Source organism: Felis catus, chromosome E3 (genome assembly GCF_018350175.1).
Source record: "Felis catus isolate Fca126 chromosome E3, F.catus_Fca126_mat1.0, whole genome shotgun sequence".
NCBI classification, from domain to species: Eukaryota; Metazoa; Chordata; class Mammalia; order Carnivora; family Felidae; genus Felis; species Felis catus.
This window is the reverse complement of record NC_058383.1, coordinates 8335894-8355775: the sequence shown is the minus strand read 5'-3', so window position 1 is coordinate 8355775 and position 19882 is coordinate 8335894. Positions and strand designations below refer to the sequence as shown.

At 53.6% G+C, this 19882-nt stretch overlaps 1 protein-coding gene and 1 long non-coding RNA gene across 4 annotated transcripts in view; one reads left to right on the top strand and one right to left on the bottom strand.

Moving 5' to 3' along the window:
- Nucleotides 1-19882, bottom strand: part of COL26A1 (collagen type XXVI alpha 1 chain) — a 169591-nt gene that overhangs the window by 31813 nt on the left and 117896 nt on the right. The gene's annotated exons all lie outside the window — the stretch shown is intronic.
- On the top strand, nucleotides 16247-18774 carry LOC109495146. Its single transcript, XR_002150393.2, has 2 exons — nucleotides 16247-16556; nucleotides 17625-18774. It is a non-coding gene; the product is annotated as an uncharacterized LOC109495146 (long non-coding RNA).

Genomic DNA, 19882 nt, shown 5'->3' with positions numbered 1-19882 from the left:
AATATTGTGAAGATGTTCATTCTCCCCAGTTGAGCTATAGAGTCAATGCAATCCCATTCAAAATATCAGAAGGCTGTGTGTGTGTGTGTGTTAGGAAACTGGCAGGTGAATTCTGACATGCATATGAAAACACAAAGGTCCAAGAAAAGCCAGGGCAATCTGGAAGAAATAGAACAAAAGGGGAAGACTTAAACTTCTTTAAATTGAGACCTTTATTTATTTTTTAAAATTTTATTTATTTTGAGAGAGAGACAGAGTACATGTGGGGGGGGGGGGTGGGCAGAAAGAGAGGGAGAGAGAGAGAATCCCAAGTACAGTACCACAGAGAAAGGCTAGAGTTTTCAATAAAGAGTTCTGGGTCAAGTGGAAAAGAAAAATAAAAGAATCAGACCCCTAGCCCACACCACACGTGAAAGCCGATTACAGATGTAGCGTAGGTCTAAATGCAAAAGGTAAAACACAACTCTTGAAGGCTACTACCTTTGTGACCCCGGAACAGACACAGAATTCTTCAACCGGACACAAAAACCACTAGCATTAAAGAAGACCTTGACAAAGTGCACTGCATTAAAATTAAGAACTTATTGGGGCACCCGGGTGGCTCAGTAGGTTCTCTCTCAAAAATAAGTGAACATTAAAAAAAAAAAAAAACCTTAAAAATCTATTTGCATCAGAAGGGAATGAACAGGCCTATCACCGAGTGGAAGAGGATTCTAGGAAAACACATATACGCAAAGTAAGGTATCCAAATGGCCAAAAATCATATGCACAGGGGCTCAACTCATTAGCCACACGAGGAAATGCAGATTCGACCACAGTGGAGCACTCCCACATGCCCACCAGAATGGCTAAAATCAAAAGAGACTAATGATGCCGAGTAATACAGAGCATGGGAGCCACCGGAATGCTTAGACAGTGCCACTGGAGTGTCCATGGTATCCCCACTTGGAAAAAAAAAAAAACACCTGGCAATTTCTAACAAGGCTGAGTAGAAGCGATTCCATCCCTAGATAGGTATCCAACAAAATGAATAAATACTTTCACCAAACGACACGTGTAAGAACGTTCCCCGTGGCGTCGCGCATACAACCCCAAGTTATAAATAGCCCAAATTCCATCAGTGGACGTCTGGGCCAATTGAATGTTCACCAAATAGGACGCTAACGGTACTAAGTGAGCACAAACCACATGCGGCCGTGTGGGCGGACCTCACCAAGATCCTGCTGGGTGAAAAACGACGACCCCTAAGAGCACGTTGTGTGATCCCTTTTATCTAGAGTTCCAACACAGGCGGAGAGCTCTGAGCGTGGCATTCAGGTCAGCGGTTACCTTGGGGGGAGGACGGTGATGGGAAGAGGCAGTGGGGGGGCCTCTGAGGTGATGAAAATGTCCTCTTTCTGGATGTGGGTGCTGGGGCACAGGAGCGGTCAGTTTTCGAAAAACCTGCCAAGCTGTTCCGCTCATCCTAAACCACCCATCTGGCACGTCACTCTCCGACGCTTCTCCCTGCCCTGAGGACAACCCCCCCCCCCCGCTCCGTGTGGGCTCTTGCCGCTGGGTAGGGGGTGCAGGGAGGGGCAAAGGCGGAGACCAAGCCACGTGTCCCCCACCCAAATGCAGACACGTGAGAACACGCATGTGGGTACAGTATGCGTGTGTACACGGTCAGGTCCAAGGGCAGGGCAGTCTACAGGGAGCGTCTCTGTGCACGCACATTCGCGTGCACACTGTCTGTGTGTCTGTCTGTCTGTCTGGTCCTGTGCTGACGCATGGGTGGAAGCCTGGAAGCATTCTCCATTTACACAGAGCCCTGTGGTTTACAAAGCTCTCTTACACCTTTGGCCTCACCTGGTACCTGTGGGGCCTGTGAGGAACCACAATCCACGGTCCCGACCCGTACAAAGCGCAGCTCAGAGAGGGGAGGAGGCTTCCCCAGGTCACACAGAGCTGCGCCAAAAACCCCAGTGTCCCCAGGGGAAGGCCAGGGACCTCCCCCTAGCAAAAGAAACCCAGTGAGCACAAGAGGCTGCAGGAGGAGGGGTGCGGGCCCCCGTCGGCAGCCCGCCAGCTACGGAGGCCAGGGGTCTGTCCCTGGCCTCTGATGGACCGGAAGTGGGGTCTGCTCTGTGTGTCCTCAGGCAGGGCACAGCCCTCTCTGGGCCTCCGCTTCCCCTGGGTCATTCCCTGAGGCAGAAAGTGTAACTGGAGCCAAGAAGGCACAGGGGCTGGGTGTCACCTTTCCCCTCCTCTCGGGCAAAGGAGCCAGGCTTTGCTTCCTGCCAGCAGATGGACCCTGTCATGGGGGCTCATCTCAGGCTGCTGTGGTGAAATGTGATCCCCTGTGAAGCCTCCCGTGCTCTGGAGAGGTCGCCTGACCGCAGGGTGGGATTCGGGCATCCTGGACTCCGGGCGAGGAGCAGGGGTCCTGGGCCATCTCGGCTCATCCGCTCCCTGTCAGGGGCCCTCAGCTTCCCTCCACGATAAGCCTAGACAATAGTCCCTGCCCTGTGTGGCCAGTCCAGACCTTTGTCCCTGGCCTGTGGAGAGTGGTCTCCAGAGGTGTGAGAGGTGACAAAGCTGCCCGAAGCCCTAAAGGCAGGGCGGGAACCGGATCGCAGGGGCTCCAAAGCCTGTGTACTTTTTCTTTAAAGACGTCCGGCTTCCAGGGCACCTGGGGGGCTCAGTCGGTTAAGAGTCCGACTTCAGCTCAAGTCACGATCTCGCTGTTCCCGAGTTCGAGCCCCTCGCTGGGCTCTGTGCTGACAGCTCAGAGCCTGGAGCCTGCTTTGGAGTCTGTGTCTCCCTCTCTCTCTGCTCCTCCCCTGCTCTCTCTCTTGCTCGCTCGCTCTCTCGAAAACAAGCATTAAAAAAGATAAAAATTAAATAAAAATAAAGATGTCCACCTTCTGATCCCTTCGGTCACCTTGGAAACCTCACACGCAAAGGGGTCACAACCGTAACATCAGTGACAGCGCCCAAGCAAGGGGCACGGGCTTTGGTGCCTGGACCCTGAGGCTCCCCGAGGCTGCTACAGCCCTGCCATGGCTGTGTCACCTGCCAGACAGGTTCCCGGAGGAGAGGATAAGCACCTGTCCGGACAGGGAGTGGTAGTAGTTGGTGGCAGATTTGCTGGATTCATCGGCACTATTCCATACGGGCTGAGGAGTGAATCCCTTCAGCCTGGCATGGCTGGGGAACGTCCGTCCCCAGAAATCGGTGGCGTGGGTGGGTGTGGAGGGGCCAGAATCCTGCAGGATAAGGTACCTGATGGCCCTCAGGTGGGGTCCCCGAAGCCGGGGGGGGGAGCCAGTCTCTGCAGCCTTTGGGGGGAGCAAGAAGGTGGGGTGGGGTCATCCCCGGGGTACGTTCTATCTTTCAGAGTCAGTGATTCAGCTGCCTCTCTTGGGTGGATTCTGAGGCTCGTGTTGTTAATCTGAGGTTACCGTCTGAAGCGTCTTACTCCTTCTTCCTCGTCCAGAAACAGATCGTAAACATCTCCAGGGTCTCATGCGGCTGGCGGGCGGCGTTGCCCGGGCCTGAAAGATGATACCAAGCACAGGCGAGGGAGACGAGCTCTGCGATTGCGGGCCCATTTGGGCACATGGGGTTGGTACTGCCATGGCTGTGTGTCACCGGGAGGGTCCCTTTTAACAGGGCTCCAAGCCGAAGGGCAAGGTTCAAGGGCCACAAAGCAAAACTGGCCACAAAGCTGGCTGAGGGGGGAGTGGAGTGGGAGGGGGGCCTCCAGACCACGGGAGATGTCACCTGACTCTGCCCAGAGGCTTCTGAACCCCAGGGGGCGGTAAGGAGCACCCTCAACCTGGAGCCCGGGGTTGGGGGGGGGGGCTTCCCCCTCCTTGCGCAGCGGCCAAGGCTCAGGAGGACACAGACAAGGGGTCCGTAAGACAGCAAGAAGGCGTGGAGTCTCTTTGGTCATCAGGGCTTCCGGAGGGTAACAAGAGCAGAGGTTTAAGAACTGATGGCAGAGTCCTTGGTCTGTCCCCAGGTGGTGGGACTGGAGGGGGCAGTGAACAGGGGAGGAGCCCCCAGCAAAAAGGGAGGACACACGGGGGTGGGGGCAACACCGGAACAGGCCCCTCCCCTCTCGGGGTCCCTCCTCCTCCAAAGGCAAGGGGAAGGCCCGAGGTGGCTCAGCTTTAATTCAGGGTTCGGTTGGCCTCCAGGAAAGGCCTGGGCCTCCTCATGGGGCCACCTGCCTCACGACGGTTGTTCAGGGGAGCCGGGAGGTGAGCACGGGGCGTTTCCTGTGGCCAAATCCCAGGCTGGAGGGACCACAGGCCTGACGTCGTGTTGGAGAAGGGCTCTGAGCAGTTTTCAACCGCTTTTTAACAGGGAGAAGTCTCTTTCCTACACACCCAACTTCTTCTGGGACCCTGAGAGATAACAAATCAAAGAGAAGCCACTCTGCCTGCCGGGGTTGGGGGTACAGAATCAGGTACCTCCTGCCCCTGGGCTCAGGGTGGGCAAGAGCTGGACAGGTCTTGGAGTTCCCGCTCCCAGTTCTCAGATGCTCGGGGAGCTGCAGGGGATGAGGTCCGCCCCCGTTGAGCTGGGGTGTGGCACCCACACAGAAGCCCGCAGCATCTGGGGCTTGGCCCGCCCCCTCCCTGCATGCCTATCCCTCAGGGGCCACCACCCACTGGTCAGCTGGCCAGGAGTAGGTCTGGCTGGACCCCTGGCTCAGCTGGCCTCCGGTAGAGACCCAGGGAGGACGGAGAAGAAGTCAGTAGATGACCAGACTCCTGGCTCTCAGGGTCAAACCAATCACCAGCCGGTCCCAGCTGGAGGGGGTTGCCATGGCAACCTGGGTAAGGCCCCTCCCCTTCGCTGAGGATGGTTCAATTGCCTCTATCTTCCAGCCTGGAGGATCACTCAGATGCCATCTGGTTCTTTCTTACAGACACTTTCCCTCCCCACCACCGGCCCAGTAGTTTAAAACACACTTGAAGAATACGCAGGCATTTGTACGGGATTTACAGGGGTTGCCTAAGAGCTTAAGGCTTCCTCATCTCTCTGGACCCTGCCACCCAAGAAGCTGTGTGACCTTGGGGAAGTTACTGAACCCTCTGAACTCCAGTTACCTTGCCCAGCAGAGGATGATAATCAAAGCCACCTCCAAGAGCCCTGAGCCGGTTAGAGAGAAAACAGAATTAGCACAGAGTGCAGGTCTGAGAAAGGGCAGTGTTACTTGTGTTCCTGTTACAAAGCAAATCTCCCATACAACTGCAAAGTCCAAAGGATCTTAGACCTATCTTACCCAGCCCTTTCTTTAAGCGGATTAGAATCCAGGTCTGGGGTGGTTAAGCGGCTCATGACCACGGTCACACAGTCAAGGTAGTGGCCAACCCCTGAGCTAAAACCCAGTTCTGAGTATGCATCACTCTCTCGGGATGGGTATTTCATTAATCCTCAGTCATTTACACCATAGTAAGATTGAGTCGGTACATTACCACTGGAAGCACAACACTTTACGAAGCACGCTCCCATTCCCCTCTCCTGCCAGGAAGGCCTAAAAAGAAAATAATATTGTCCCCACAATTAAGAAGGGGCAAGAGATTGTCCAACCCAGAAAGATGGAAGGTGGCCTGGGACCCAGAAATACAATCTTCCTCAGTCAGCAGCTCCATGTGGGTACAGGTTCAAGGAAGGAGACAAGAAGCCCTCTGCTCAGGCACAGACTGCAGCTACTGGATCGGGGCTCCTGTTGGCCACGTTTTCCAGCACCCAGATGCCAGTCTGCAGCAGCTGGGGAAGCTTCTGCTCCATCAACAGGGCTGGTGTCCACACTGGTCCTACCCCAGGCTTCTAGGAGCCCAGCTGGACACACCAAGTGGTAGATGGGAGAAGCCTCAGACCAGAAACAAAGCCATTGCAGGGGATGCAGGAGACAGTCGGAGGCAGGCCTCAGGGTCTGAAATGCCTGTTCATGTTCTCGGCCCATTTCTCTATCGGATTATTCTTTTCCGTACGGATCCACGGAAGCTCTTTCCATAGTTCCGATACCAAGCTGTCGTCAGTTTTACACGGTTTATACCTCCTCCCTGTCTGTGGCCTGTGGTTTTGCTCTGGTGATGCTGCCTTCTGTCACACAGAAGGTCATTCCTCTATTTGCCTTTTATTCCTTTAATTCAAGGTATTGGGGTGAAGCCTGGTGGCTGCCTCCAGGCAATAATTTATTGTCAAGTTGGCTAACACGCAGCGTATACAGTGTGCTCTTGGTTTGGGGGGTAGATTCCCGTGATTCATCGCTTCCCTGTAACACCCAGTGCTCATCCCAACAGGTGCCCTCCTCAATGCCCATCCCCCATTCTCCCCCCTCCCCCACCCCCCATCTACCCTCAGTTTGTTCTCTGTATTTAAGAGTCTCTTATGCTTTACCTCCCTCCCTCTCTGTTTGTATCTATTTTTTCCCCAGTCCCTTCCCCCATGGTCTTCGGTTATGTTTCTCAAGTTCTACGTATGAGCCCCTTCACGAGTTTAAAGGGACACTTCTAATGACTCAGGCTAGTGCGATGCTGGCCGTGTAACTCGCAGCTGGGATCTGTGTGACCGGAGCTCCCTTTCCTGCCCGGCTTGCCAGGACTTCTCAGCACCGACGGGTGTCAAACTGGAGCTTCTCAACTCTTGACGAGCTGAATTACAGGAGTAGGTTTTCTAAACTCTGCTTGGCCGTGATTGATTACTCCCCCCGCCCCCCATCCCGCACTGCTGGATTTGAATAGTTAATCTTTTCATGTTGGATGTTTTACTTGAGCCATTTTTAGCTCCAACTCGGAACCAGCTTTGTGGCCACAGAGGTAGGGTAAGTTTCAGTCCTGAGCCTGTGGGAGGCAGAGGCCCAAGACTGATTTCTCGGGCTCATTTCTCCCCACCCAGAGTCCAGACAGACAAGCTTCTTTGCAGCCTCCGGGAGCAAGGGGTGAGCTTTTCTTGTCTCCCCTTTTACTAAGTCTCAGATCGAAAGTGTCTACAACATGGGAACCCCCAGCCTCACCCCTGTACTGGCTCAGATGTAAACCTTGGTCCCAGGTTCCCGAAACCCACGTCCCCACTCCACCACACCTGCCACGGTGACCCAGCATTAATCGCAGAACTGTCTGCTTCCTTAGGTGACCTGAGCTCCCGGAGCTTGGGGAGGGGGCAGTGCCTGGACGGACGGGTCCTGCGGGACCCAACTCTTGGTCCCTCCCTCACCCCCTGCTCTCTTCCTGCTAGACCGCCGGCTGATCCAGGTACCGGGTAGGATACCCAGTACTTAACGTGCTGGTACTTTCGTAGTGATCTAGCCTCGAGAGGTCATCTGTGCCTAGATTATGAAGAGATTCCCGGTGTGTGATGTCTCATCGTGGGTTCACACCCAAGCGCTCCTGATCCTTGGCCATGGCCAAATCCCTTGGGCCCAAAGTTCTTTACATAGCATATGTATAGACGATATTTACATATATACATATATTCACAAAATATGGTGTGTGAGTATCCCTAAGGCTCTTGCCAGCTCTGACATCCAAGCTCTGCACGATGAGTCTGATGCTGGGATCACAAACTCACATGTGCACGCACACACACACACACACACACACACACTCACCCCCCCCCCCCCCCCCCGCCCATCAGGGTAGTCGCTTAGCCTTCTCTATAGCACATTCTAGGCTGATACCTGACTCAAAAAGCCAAGAGGCGGAATGCTCCCCCTCGGGCCCCAGGGCCTGATGGCCTGTGAGAGTCTGGACCAGGTGGGCAGGAACAAACAGCTACCGGCTCTGGGAGGCAGGCTTGAGACTGGATGTGAAGGGGGGAAGACAGGCTTTCAGCATCAGCTCCTGATGGAAATTGCCCAGGTGGAAATGACCCTGGAAGATTCTGGAACACAGGATCCTTTCTAAGGAAAGTAAAGCTCTTACCACCGCCGAATATTTGGACCAGTAGATAGTAAATGACCTCACAGACATTCGACAAACACGGCTGAGCTCCCTGGCCAGCAAGCGCTGTCCCAGGCACTGGAGATTCAGGGAGTGAGAACACAGAGCTCTTCATAGCTCCACGCCCCAGGCGAGATAGCCCGCAAGACCATTGCAACAGCAAGCCAAAGGAGCCAAGGGCTGGGGCAAGTGATTCAAGGAGGGCTTCCCGAGGGTGGTGGAACCAGTATATAAACAAGGCAGAATTACTGGCATGGAAAAGTGGCACTTGGGCAATTTTCAAACCTTCCCAAGTTTTAAACATTCCCAAGATGACGCTGGGAGCCCGGGCTCCAGCTCAGGTCTGTCTGGGCTCTGCCAGTGGCCCAGCGACCCGTCCCCGGCCACGATATCCCTTTCCCGGCAACTGGGGCTGGTCTGTACTCCCGGGAGGCCTGTGAGAGCTGTGCCCGCGGGTCGTCCCTTGGCGAACACTGAAGCCAAGCCCCAGCTTATCTGGATATAGCCAGTGGCCCAGAGAGGGTAGGGATCTGCCTAAGAATACACAGCCAGTCAGGGACAAAGCTAGCCCAGAGACCGGGGTGACATGAGTCCTAGAAAGTTCTCCACCGTACAGCCGTGTCAGCCTGGCTAGGGTTCCTCGGGGCATTGCCAGCTCCCTGACAGCAAGTCTCCCATCCACGGGACAACAGGCCCCCCCATCCCTTGTGGTGTGAAATCCAAACTCCTAGACTCGTCCTTCGAGGCCCTCGGAGTATAGCCGCTGCATCCCCAGCCTGCCTCCCCGACCCCCACCCTTCCCACGTCCTCCCTCTGCACCGCACTCAGCGGCCTGTGGTTCCTGAAGCAGCTGTCATTCTTCCCTGACCCCTGCCCCCTCACACACCATCCCTGTGATGTGGGCCCTCTCGTCTCCATTGACGGATGGGGAAACTGAGGCCCCCAAGGCCCCCTCCTGGCCAGGGTGAGTGGTAGCACCGCCGTGCGAGCCCAGGAGGACTCGGCTGGCTCCTGCCGCTGCCCGGGATGCAGGCCCCACAGGAGTGACCTTGCAGAAGAGGGGTCAGCCCATTGGTCAGTTCCACCGTTTTATGATTTCTCTCTGCTGGGACGGTAATACTAATTACAACTGACACAGGGGGCTAGGCACACTGCGTATATTAATTCATTTTATCCCCACAACAATGCTATGAAGCTGGGAGTTCGGTTTGCGGTCCTCACACTGAGCCCCCAGGAGTCCCGGCCCTGAAACGGGGTCCAGCCCTACTGCCCGCCCCCCTGGAGGCCCCCTATTGACCTAAGCGGGCTTCAGTTTTCCAAGTTGCAGGCTGCCGAATGCTTCCGGGGCCCAGAGAGGTCCCCGCTCACGGGGAGCCACCGGTTGTTCCCCGGGCTCAGACGGGACCCTCGTGAAAAGAAGGGGACGCTCCGTGCTTCTGAATCGCTTCATGTGGCCAGCTCAGGAGAGCCCCTGTGCTGCGGAGACGGGATGGCCACACACGTGCTCCCGGTTCCATCCTGCCCGCATCTGGGTCCCGCCTGGAGTGTCCGGGGAAGGGTCCGGGCCCGCCCCTCGGCAAGCCCTCTGCCCCCGGGGCCAGGCCAGCAGCCTTACTGTCAAGTTCACCAGCCTCAGTGAGGCGTCTCTGCTCTCAGTGTGGGTGGAGAACTGCACATTTGGGGGCCAGCGGCCAGGCTCCCGGGAACCCAGTAGGGTCCACCTTGTTCACCAAAAACACACCCCCCCAGGGGACAGTGACAACATACGGAGCGTTATTCCCTCTGGCCTAGGATGGTCAGGACGGTGCTCCCCGAATCCTCATTTCATAGGCAGGGACACGGCACATGGAGACGGTCAGCCGACCCAGCAGTGAGGCAGGACCAGTGTGCTCCCCCTCCAGTTCCGGGGCTCTTTCTGCTCCAGGCTGGCCTCCTACAGGAGCAAAAGAAGCCCCCAGAAGCCTCCAGAGGGCGGGTTCAGAAGCCCATGGCATGTGTGCCCACGTGCGAGAGTGCGTTCTCACGCGTGCGCGTGTCGATGCGGCGCAGTCCCGCGGGCCCGTGCGTGTGCGTGTTTTTGTGTGCGTTTTGCTCACGTGGGTCTTGTGTGCAGGAGCGTGGGTTGTGTCACGTGGGCCTGTGCGTGAGGGGAAGGGAAGAGGCTGCTGTGTGTGCCCCCCCCCCGCCCCCCACCTCCATCAGGGTCGAACAATGAACACGGAAGGGCCAGGGGCCCAGGCCGGCAGTTCAGGGTCCCAGCGGAACACGAGGGTGCTTAGCACCACTTGTTTATAAGGGAACTGCAGCCCCCAGCCCGGGACACGACACGGGGGCCGTGGGCTTGATCAAAGGCTGCAGAACCCGGGCCAAGTGCAGACTCAGGGAGCGACCAAAGCATCTTCGCTTTCTATGTGAAAAGGCAGGCAAAGCTGTTTACCTCGATTGAAGATAAGGAAACAGACTCCCGTGCCTCCCAGGGAGAGGCTTCCGTCCCTAACGTCCACCCTGGAAGGGCTGCGTCCCTGAGCTCTTGGAGGCCCGGCATCCAGAGCCCAGCTGGGGCTCAGGCGGCTCCGAGAGAGGCAGACCCTCCGTGGCTGGGGCCCTGGGGGCCTGTCAAGGGAGGGGGCGTCAGTCTGACCCATCCTGGGCAGTGCACAAGGCCTGCTGGCAGGCCAGCATCAGCTCGGCCTCCGTTGCCATGAACGTGGGGCATCTGAGGTCGGCGGGAAAGAGGAGAGGAGGGGAGGCCCTCCTGAGAGCCTGCTAAGGGGCCTGCTATTTATTCTCAGAAGGGCAGAAGCTGGTGAACAATTTCACAAAGGGAATGAGAAGCAAAAGTGGCTTCACCGCAAAGCTTACGATTCTAGAACCTTCCTTCCCAAGGGCTCCTTCGAGGCCGCGACAGAAACCTGGGCCATGCATTCACGTGCTCAGGGGTTTCCATAAACATAAAGTTTTCTACGTATTCTTTTTTCTTTAAAAGTCCCTCAAGTTGTATAAGCCTCAGAGCCTGGGAACCTGGAAATGCCCCCAGATAATGAGGTCAGACTTGGTTGCCCATTTCTCTTGGCTACACAGTAGGCTCTTGGCATGCACCGGGTGTCCTGAGAAGCTTCCTGATGAAGAGAGAACTGCCCCTTCCCTTTGGGAAAACCTTTCCCGGCCCTGCGTTTAGGGTACCAAATGCTGAGGGCATTTCCTATAGAGAAGTAAGGTTCCTGCTGTGGCTGATGACTGTGACATCTCCCACCTGAGCCTGTGGGTTGGGGGTGGCAGCAGGAGGCCGGTGACAGAGCCGGGGCCTCGGGAGACCAATGGCATCTAATATTCAGTCTGACATCATCTGGCTGCGGTTCCCAGAGACTAAAATTAGGCAGAGGAAATTTAGGATGTTGCTTACAGATTTCCAAAAACAACAGGGGCGAGGGCCAGAAAACAGATCATAAAAGAATTTTTGTGACTCAGTCCCAGCTCGGGGAAACAGACATGAGCCCCACTTATGGGAAGAGGCAGAGGAATCTTTATTCCTTCCCTGTAAAGAGGGACCCACGTTCCCTGCTCCCACTGGGGGGTTCCCGGTTTAGCCCCATTTCCTGCCGCCCAGGCTTTGTCCAAGGTCAGCCGGAAGCTGGGTGACTTCCACTTTGAGCCCGTCTCCTGGGCACGCCGCTCTGCTCCCCAACAGCATTTGGTTTCTTCCCCACTTATGAGGTCTGAGGGGGAGCCAAACGGGTCTACCGCTCTGTCAGAATGAAATGTATTTGTCGGCAAGGACCTGCTGAGAAAGCTCTGGGCCACTCAGGTAGGCAGGCAATGAGAATTTGAAAAGCCACCCTTACGTCGTGGGAAATGGGGCCGGGCAAGGATTGAGGGTGATCCCTCCTCGCTCTATCACCTCATCCAAAAGACCTCGGATACAGGCTCCTTCAGGAGAGCTCAGGACAATCCCGGAGAGGTTTTCACAGTCTCTGAACCCTTGGAAGCTGCGAGCACGTGCGTCCCTGCCTGGGCATGTTCTAGGAAAAACTGTCTAAAGCTTTGTCCGATTCTCAAGAGTAGGAAATGCAAGACTCCCTAAATGTTAAAACCATTGCCTGAGGTCCAGTTCGGTCCCTCCTTTTACAGACGAGGAAGTGGGGGAGGATGGTCTGGAGATGCTAACACTCATGCCAGGCCAACAGGTCGGGAGCAGGTGGAAGGACGAAGGGGAGGAAACAGCAGGGCAGAAAAGGCAAGTGAAACCAGGAGTGAACAAAGGTATAAAAAGCAGAATTGGGGGCGGGGTGCCTGGGTGGCTCAGTCAGTCAAGCGTCTGACTCTTGATTTTGGCTCAAGTCATAATCTCATGGTTTGTGAGTTCGAGCCCCGCATCAGGCTCTGCGCTGACAGCATGGAGCCTGCTTGGATTCTCTCTCTCCCTCTCTCTCTGCCCCTCCCCTGCTCACGCTCTCTCTAAAATAAATAAATAAATAAACAAACAAACAAACAGGGGGCGCCTGGGTGGCTCAAGGGTTAAGTGCCCAACTTCGGCTCAGGTCATGATCTCACAGTTCATGGGTTCAAGCCCTCCATCGGGTTCTGTGCTGACAGCTCAGAACCTGGAGCCTGTTTCGGATCCTGTGTCTTCTCTCTCTGCCCCTCCCCCTCTTGCCCTCTGTCTTTCTTGGTCTCCCAAAAATAAATAAATGTTAAAAAAAAAAAAAGGTTAAAAAATAACAAATTAAAAAAAAAATTTTTTAATGTTTGTTTATTTCTGAGACAGAGAGAGACAGAGCATGAGTGGGGTAAGGGCAGAGAGAGGGAGACACAGAATCAGAAGCAGGCTCCAGGCTCGGAGCCATCAGCACAGAGCCTGACGCAGGACTTGAACTCACAAACGGTGGGATCATGACCTGAGCCGAAGTCGGTTGCTCAACTGACCAAGCCACCCAGGCGCCCCCCCCAAAAAATTTAATAAAACAATATAAATAAATAAACTTTTTTTTTTTTTAAAAAGAGAGGCACCTGGGTGACTCAGTCGGTCGGGCATCTAACTCTCGATTTCAGCTCAAGTCACAATCTCATGGTTTAAGAGTCCAAGCCCCACATCGGGCTCTCCACTGACAGTGCGGAGCCTGTTTGGGATTCTCTCTCTCCTCTCTCTCTGCCCCTACCTGGCTCATGTGTACTCTCTCTCTCAAAATAAATAAATAAAATAAACTTAAAAAATTTGTTAAAAAGAAAAAACGGAACTGGACAAACCACCACCACAATCGTCAACCATGAGATACACATGGGGCTTGAGGTTTTCTAGAAGATGAAGCAAAGAGTCACATCTCTAGGACAGAAACCACCAACTGCTGGAGAACACTGAACTTGCAAGTTTTGGCAAAAGTCTGAGGAGTTCCTTCAGGTTGTCCCCAAAAGGAAGGTGAGCAGGGAGGTAGTGACACCCGCCCCAACCCTTCCCAGCAGAGATCTACATCAGCACTTGAGGAACCTCTCCCAGGGCCTCCCAGGAAGCCTGTGTCCTTACCTGTCCTGTGGGCCACTCTACTGCCCTCACATGGCTATGGTAAGAATTACAGGAGCAAGGCAGCAGGAATCTCCACCATACCCACACCCAGCCAGCCTGACCCGGAGTTAGCAAGCGCCCTATACAGATGTGAGTTTTCTTCCTTGAGAAGAAAGGAAAAACACGGGTTAGCATCAGGCACTGTTGAGAGGAAGGGAGGTGTGGGGTGGGCATCTGTTAGGGCTTGACTATTACGGCCTCTTCAGGACTGTGGTAATCCCAGTATCACGCCACACTTCCCACCCCCAACAGAAGTGTAATCCTGGCATCACAGAGGAGACTTGGCCCTGACTTGGGGATTTCACTTCCAACTTACTGGGCAAGTTCTTTTAGAGTTGCAGAATAAAGCAGCAACAAGGTATATGGGAAAGACTAGCATCCCTCCCCCAGATGGGCCGTGGGGAGAATGAGGTGCGAGAGGCTGGCAGACCCTCCAGGTTTTCAGTAGCTAAACCGAAGAAAAAGGGAAACGCTCCCTCTGCAGAAGCCAGAGAAGGATCAGCAGGAAGTGGTGGCAAGGAAGGGATAGTCCCCACCCTGTACTGGCAAAGCCAACTCAAAACATGGGGCCCCTTGGAGACTGCCATACAGCCTCAGTGGGGAGGAAAGCCAAGGTTTTCATTTCACAAACACAGAAATGGAGGCCTAGAGAGAATAAGGTTCTCCCCACAGCACACACTAGAAAGTGGCAGAGCCAGGGAAAACACCCAACTTTAAAAAACAAAACAAACAAACAAACAAAAAGCATATGTTTCAGCCAACTGATTTTCAAGAAGGGTGCCTGGATCATTCAGTGGGGAAAGAACAGCTTTTGCACAAATGGTGCTGAGAACACAGGATATCCACATGCAAAGAATGAAGTTAGACCCCCTACCTCACACCATATACAAAAGTTAACTCAAAATGGATTAGGGGCCTCTGTGTGGTTCGGTTGGTTATGCGTTGATTTCGGCTCAGCTCATGACCTTGCGGTTGGTGGGATCAAGCCCCATGTTGGGCTCTGCACTGACAGCAAGGGGCCTGCTTGGGATTCTCTCTCTCAACCTCTCTCTCTGCCCCTTCCCAGCTCGTGCTCACTCTCTCTCTCAAAAAAAAAAAAAAAAAAAAAAAAAAAAAAAAATTCAAAAAAAAATGTTTAACTTAAAAAAAAAATGGACCAACAAACTAAATTCAAATGCTAAAAATCATAAAACTCTTAGAAGAAACCACATGATAAGTCTTCATGACCTTGGATTTGGCAATGGATTCTTAGATATGACACCAATGGCACAAGTAACAAAAGAAAAAATTGATAAAATTATCAAACTCCGTAAAAATTAAAAACATTTGTCCATCAAAAAGAACACTGTCAACAATGTGAAAAGACAACCTACAGAATGAGAAAAATATTTGCAATTCATATTATCCAGAATGTATCTTACAACTCAACATAAAAAGACAAACAACCTAATTTTAAAAAGACCAAAGGACCTGAATATAATTCTCCTAAGAAGACACACGGGGCGCCTGGGTGGCTCAGTCGGTTAAGAGTCCAACTTCACCTCAGGTCATGATCTCACCATTTGTGAGTTCGAGCCCCGTGTCAGGCTCTGTGCTGACAGCTCAGAACCTGGAGCCTGCTTGGGATTTTGTGTCTCCCCTTCTCTCTCCGCCCCGCCCCCACTTGCACTCTGTCTCCCTCTCTTTCTCTTTAAAAAATAGTCATTTTAAAAAAAGAAGAAAGAACAAGGGCAACAGAAAACAGTGACAAATATAATAGATATTTCAAGAATATGAATACTAATTTTAATGGAAAAAAATGCTGAAGAACCAAATTTATGTTGTTGATAAGAAACCCACTTAAAGACACAGACAGGTTAAATGTAAGAGTGGAGGAAGATACGATACGCTAACGCTAATGAAAAGGTAACTGAAGAAATACAGAAAATAACCAGTATTGGCAAAGGTGTGGAGAAACTGGAATCTCCATACATTGCTGATGAAAAAAATGGTTCTGTTGCTAAGGACAACGGTTTGGTGGTTATTCAGAAGGTTAAGCATAGAATCAGCAGTGACCTACCAACTCTACTCTTGGATATACACCCGTAAGACGTGAAAACGGTACTCAAACAACAAGGTACACACAGGCTCACTGTTCACAGTAGCACTTTTCACAAGAGTCAAGAAGTGGAAACAGCCCAAATGCCCACCACTGGATGAGCGGATCAGCACACGGCGGAATATTATCCAGCCGTGATAAAGAAGTACAGATACACGATACGATGTCGATGAACCTCCAAAACATTATGCTAAGTGAAAGACGCCAGATGCAGAGTCCTATGTTGTGATTCTCTCCATGTGACCTATCAGAATAGCCAAATCTCCAGAGACAGAATTGTAGAGGGATGGTTGCCAGAGGCTGAGGGTGGGGTGGGGGAGAACGGGAGGATCTGCATAATGGGTTATGGGGTTCTACGTTAGAGCGATGGAAATATTTTGGAATCACAGAGAGGTAGTAGTGGCATAACACAGTGGGTGAATGCGCTAAATGCCACCTTAAAATGGTTAACTTCATGTTATGTGAGTTTGACCTCAACACATTATTTTTGAAAAGAAATGAACAAACCAGAAAATCTATGACAAACCACAGGATACGTTTCCCTAGTCCGGGTGCCCCGATGCCCCCGCCCCATCCCTCTCAGGCCCCTCAGCCAAGAAGTTCTCTCCAACTGAGGTCACAGAGCTTTCCCCAGGCTAAGCCCCAGAAGGACGTGTCCACCCTGATCTCCCTGGCTTTGTTCTGCTGCGTAAGCCCCGCCCCAGGAATGACGGACAAAGTCATGCCCCAGTAGGAAAGCGCCTCGGTCTGCAATGGCACCACTTCCGGTTTGATCTGCAAATCCCTCAGTCCCAGGCTTCCGACTCCTTTCAAAAGGGTAACTGCCACCCTCACTAGAGAAGTTCTGCCCCACAGGCACTGCTTCTCTTTGGGCCGATTTATACAGCCTGTCTCCCCAGTTGTCTGCGCTCAAGCCGGAGGCAGATGTGCTGTTAGCACGATGAAGCTGAGGCTCAGAGAGGTTAGTGACTCCCCCAGGGCCACACAGCGGGCTACAGAGCTTCTGATCCTCGGATGCCCGAAGCCCATTTCACTTCTTTCTTCCCAGGGTACAATCCCACAGCTCCTACGGGAAGGGCCAGGACACCAAGCAAAGAGTCAGAGGGCAAAACCCTTCCCGCTGCGCCTGGCTTCCCCTTTCCCTTCCTGTGGCTCTGGGGCTTCTGGCCCTGCCCCCCCCCCCCCCATCATATCTCCGGGCCTAGGACTTCAAGGCAGGAAGGAGCCCGCAGCCCTCAGACCGGCATGCTTCCCCACCTCTTGCTGAGATCAGTCAGACCAAGCTGGAATCCCGGGTCCGGCTTACTGGCCTAGGGACCCTGAGCAAGTTTCTTAACCCCAAGTCCTCAGTGTCCTCTTCTGTCAAATGGGACTGTGAATAAAGTTGACGTTCTTGTGAGGGTTCCACAAGTGAGTCACAGGAGGAGCTCACTGTCGCGGTCAATTCTTGTTAGTTGTTAATATCCCCTTTCCCCCCCTTAGCTCTGTTTGTAAAAGGGCTGACCCTACTAAATAAATGGCATTCACCAAGGAATATTTAATTTACTTTACCATTTTGAACTGAGATCCCATATAACGGAGGCTTGGCTTAAAATCAGTATTGAATAGCAAAATGCTCAAAATGAGTCGAGGTGATTTTCAGGACAAGCTCTGGGAAGTTTGGGGGCCTGAAGATTCAGACCCAAATCCAACCTCATTCCTGCTGGCGGGGAGCCCAGGAACATCTAAGGGACTAGGAAAGCTTTTGTCAGAGCCGTGTCTGAGGGTCACCCAGGGACTGGGGAGCCTGGAGGTATGATGAGACACTGACCAATCAAAGACGCACAACGGGGTGGGAGAGAGACATTTCCCAGCCGAAGGAACGCACACCAAAAGACAGAAGTGAAAGAAAACAATAAGAGAAAAAATACCAATATAGTATTTCTGTGTGTCAAGCCCTATGTTAAACATTTGACGAGTATTAACTCAGGAAGGTCCTCACGACAACCCCCTGAAGAGCATCACGCTATTATGCCCGTTTATTTCACAGATGAGGAAGCTGATTGGATGCATTTCCCCGAGTCCACTTTCTTAACCATGGAGCCCCAAACAGCTCAATGTCATTGGAGGGTAAGATCTGAATGGGCAAAAGGGGCAGGAGGCATGAGGGTCCCCAGGATCTCGAAGGCCGCGAGATGTTTGGATGCAGGACGCTGTGCGTGCACAACCCTAGGGGGCACCATCACTCCACACAGATCCACAGACTTATTACACCTGTCTTCCAGCAGATGGCAGTCAAGAGCCACCGCCTCCTAATCTGCACAAAGACAACGCTCGGCAGTGGCCGCGCTGTCTGGCTTATATCCAGAAGGGTCTGAAGCAGGGAAGGGGATGTTTAGTTGCCTTTTTGGACCGGAGGCGGCTGGGGTGGTCCAGCTGATGGGGGGGCGAGGTCTGAACTAAGAAACAGACGGCCAGAGAGGAGGCGATGGATTCGAGCAAGGACGGTTGGAAGGTTCTAGGGCATGGTGATGGGTTGCCTTGGACTTGCAGGGGGTGAGGGCGCCGTGTGGATCTAAGACGGACGGCCAGAGGGTGGCTGGCTGCGCAGGGATGAATCCCAGAGCACGACCCGTCAGCCTGAGATGCCAGCACTTCTCACTGGGGATCTTACAATGGTCCAGACCATCCCGTGGTCTTGGAGAGAGTCAGGCGAAGACAGGATGGTCTTCCACCCCACCACTGGGGGACTGAGTCCCCGTCCTCCTCTTCTGCCAAAACGATCCTTAAATATCCTCTCCACGAGGGCCACAAGAGCCCGATTCCTGACGCAAAGGACTTCGTGTTTCTGGGAACAAATGGAGTCCTGACGCCCCAGGAGCGCTGCAGCCAGTCAAAAAGAAGGAAGAGCTACAGGATCCCACAGCCTGGATGCAGTGGACACAGGGCTGGCACCAAGGACCCACCTCCAGCTTCTGGACCAGCCACGCGGCCCACCCATGGTCCGGGGGCGCCTTCTCAGCTCCCTCGAGCCGGAGCTGCCGTCCGAGGGGGCCTGGGGCGGGGGAGGGGGGGGTTGCGTCTGGCCCAGGACCGGTTTGGTTTCTGCTAAGAGGCCCCCACCAACTCTTTGATTAGCGGCCAAGACATGCTTCTTTCCAAGTCAAAAATAAAATAAAATAAAGCATGTTACAAAGTGATTCCCTCTCCTCCAGCTCATTTTAATGTGGTTTTCAGCATGGGTTTATTGCGAGCAGCCTGCGGACAGCAAACATGTGCTTGCAATATGCCTGTCACAGTCGGGACGGGATTCCACAGTCGTGGCCGGGCCCCAACCATCAAGACCCGCAGGAAGGAAGTCAAAGGCAGGGCTTTGAGGATCAGGTAATTGGTGACTCTCAAACATTTGTCCTAAAGGCTCTGAATGGGTCTGCCTTTACCCCTTGTCGCTCCCTCTGCAGAACCAAGGCAGAGGGGAGGGGGAAGGGCAGGGCTGGAGAATTCAAGGGCTGTGGGAGGTGGGGGTGGGGAGACAGCCCAGGATAAGGCTCCTCATGTCTCAGGATTTTCCGAAGGGAGACAAGCAGGAGGCCAAGCGTCTAGCCTGTAACTAAACCGCGTTATCTTCAGCAAGTGTCGTGTTCCAGCTCTGGGCGGCCGGGCCTCAATTTCCCCATCCATAACAGATGGCGTTTGGCCTAGATGTCGAAAGACGACTTCCAACTCTCACACTCTCTGCTTTCTCTGGGTGGGGACAGCGGAGCAGGGGGCCCAATTAAGTGGAGTCAGATTATGCTTTAAATGTCATCAGTGGCGCCTGGGTGGCTCAGACGGTTAGGCGTCCCACTTCGGCTCAGGTCACCATCTCGTGGTTCGCGGGTTCGAGCCCCACGTCGGGCTCTGTGCTGACGGCTCAGAGCCTGGAGCCTGCTTTGGAGTCTGTGTCTCCCTCTCTGTCTGCCCCTCCCCCCAACTCCTGCTCACGCTCTCTCTCTCAAAAATAAACATTAAAAAGTCACCTTTAAAAAGTGTCATCAGGTCACCCCAATGTGCTGTTCGACTCTGTCTCAACACCCCCACCAATGAGAAGTCCACTGCCTCTCCTGGAATTGCCTCGGGGTCACCTCTCCTTCTTCATCCCTCGGGCCCAGATGTGCTTGCTAGTCATCCCCAGGAGACCCTGGCTCCTTCCCCACCCGTGACAGCCCTTTAGATGTCTGGGGAGTGTGGCCAAGTCTCCCCTGAGTCCAAGCCCTCGGCCCAATACCCCCGCTCCGTGGCCTCCACCTGCCCAGCCATCTCGGGCAG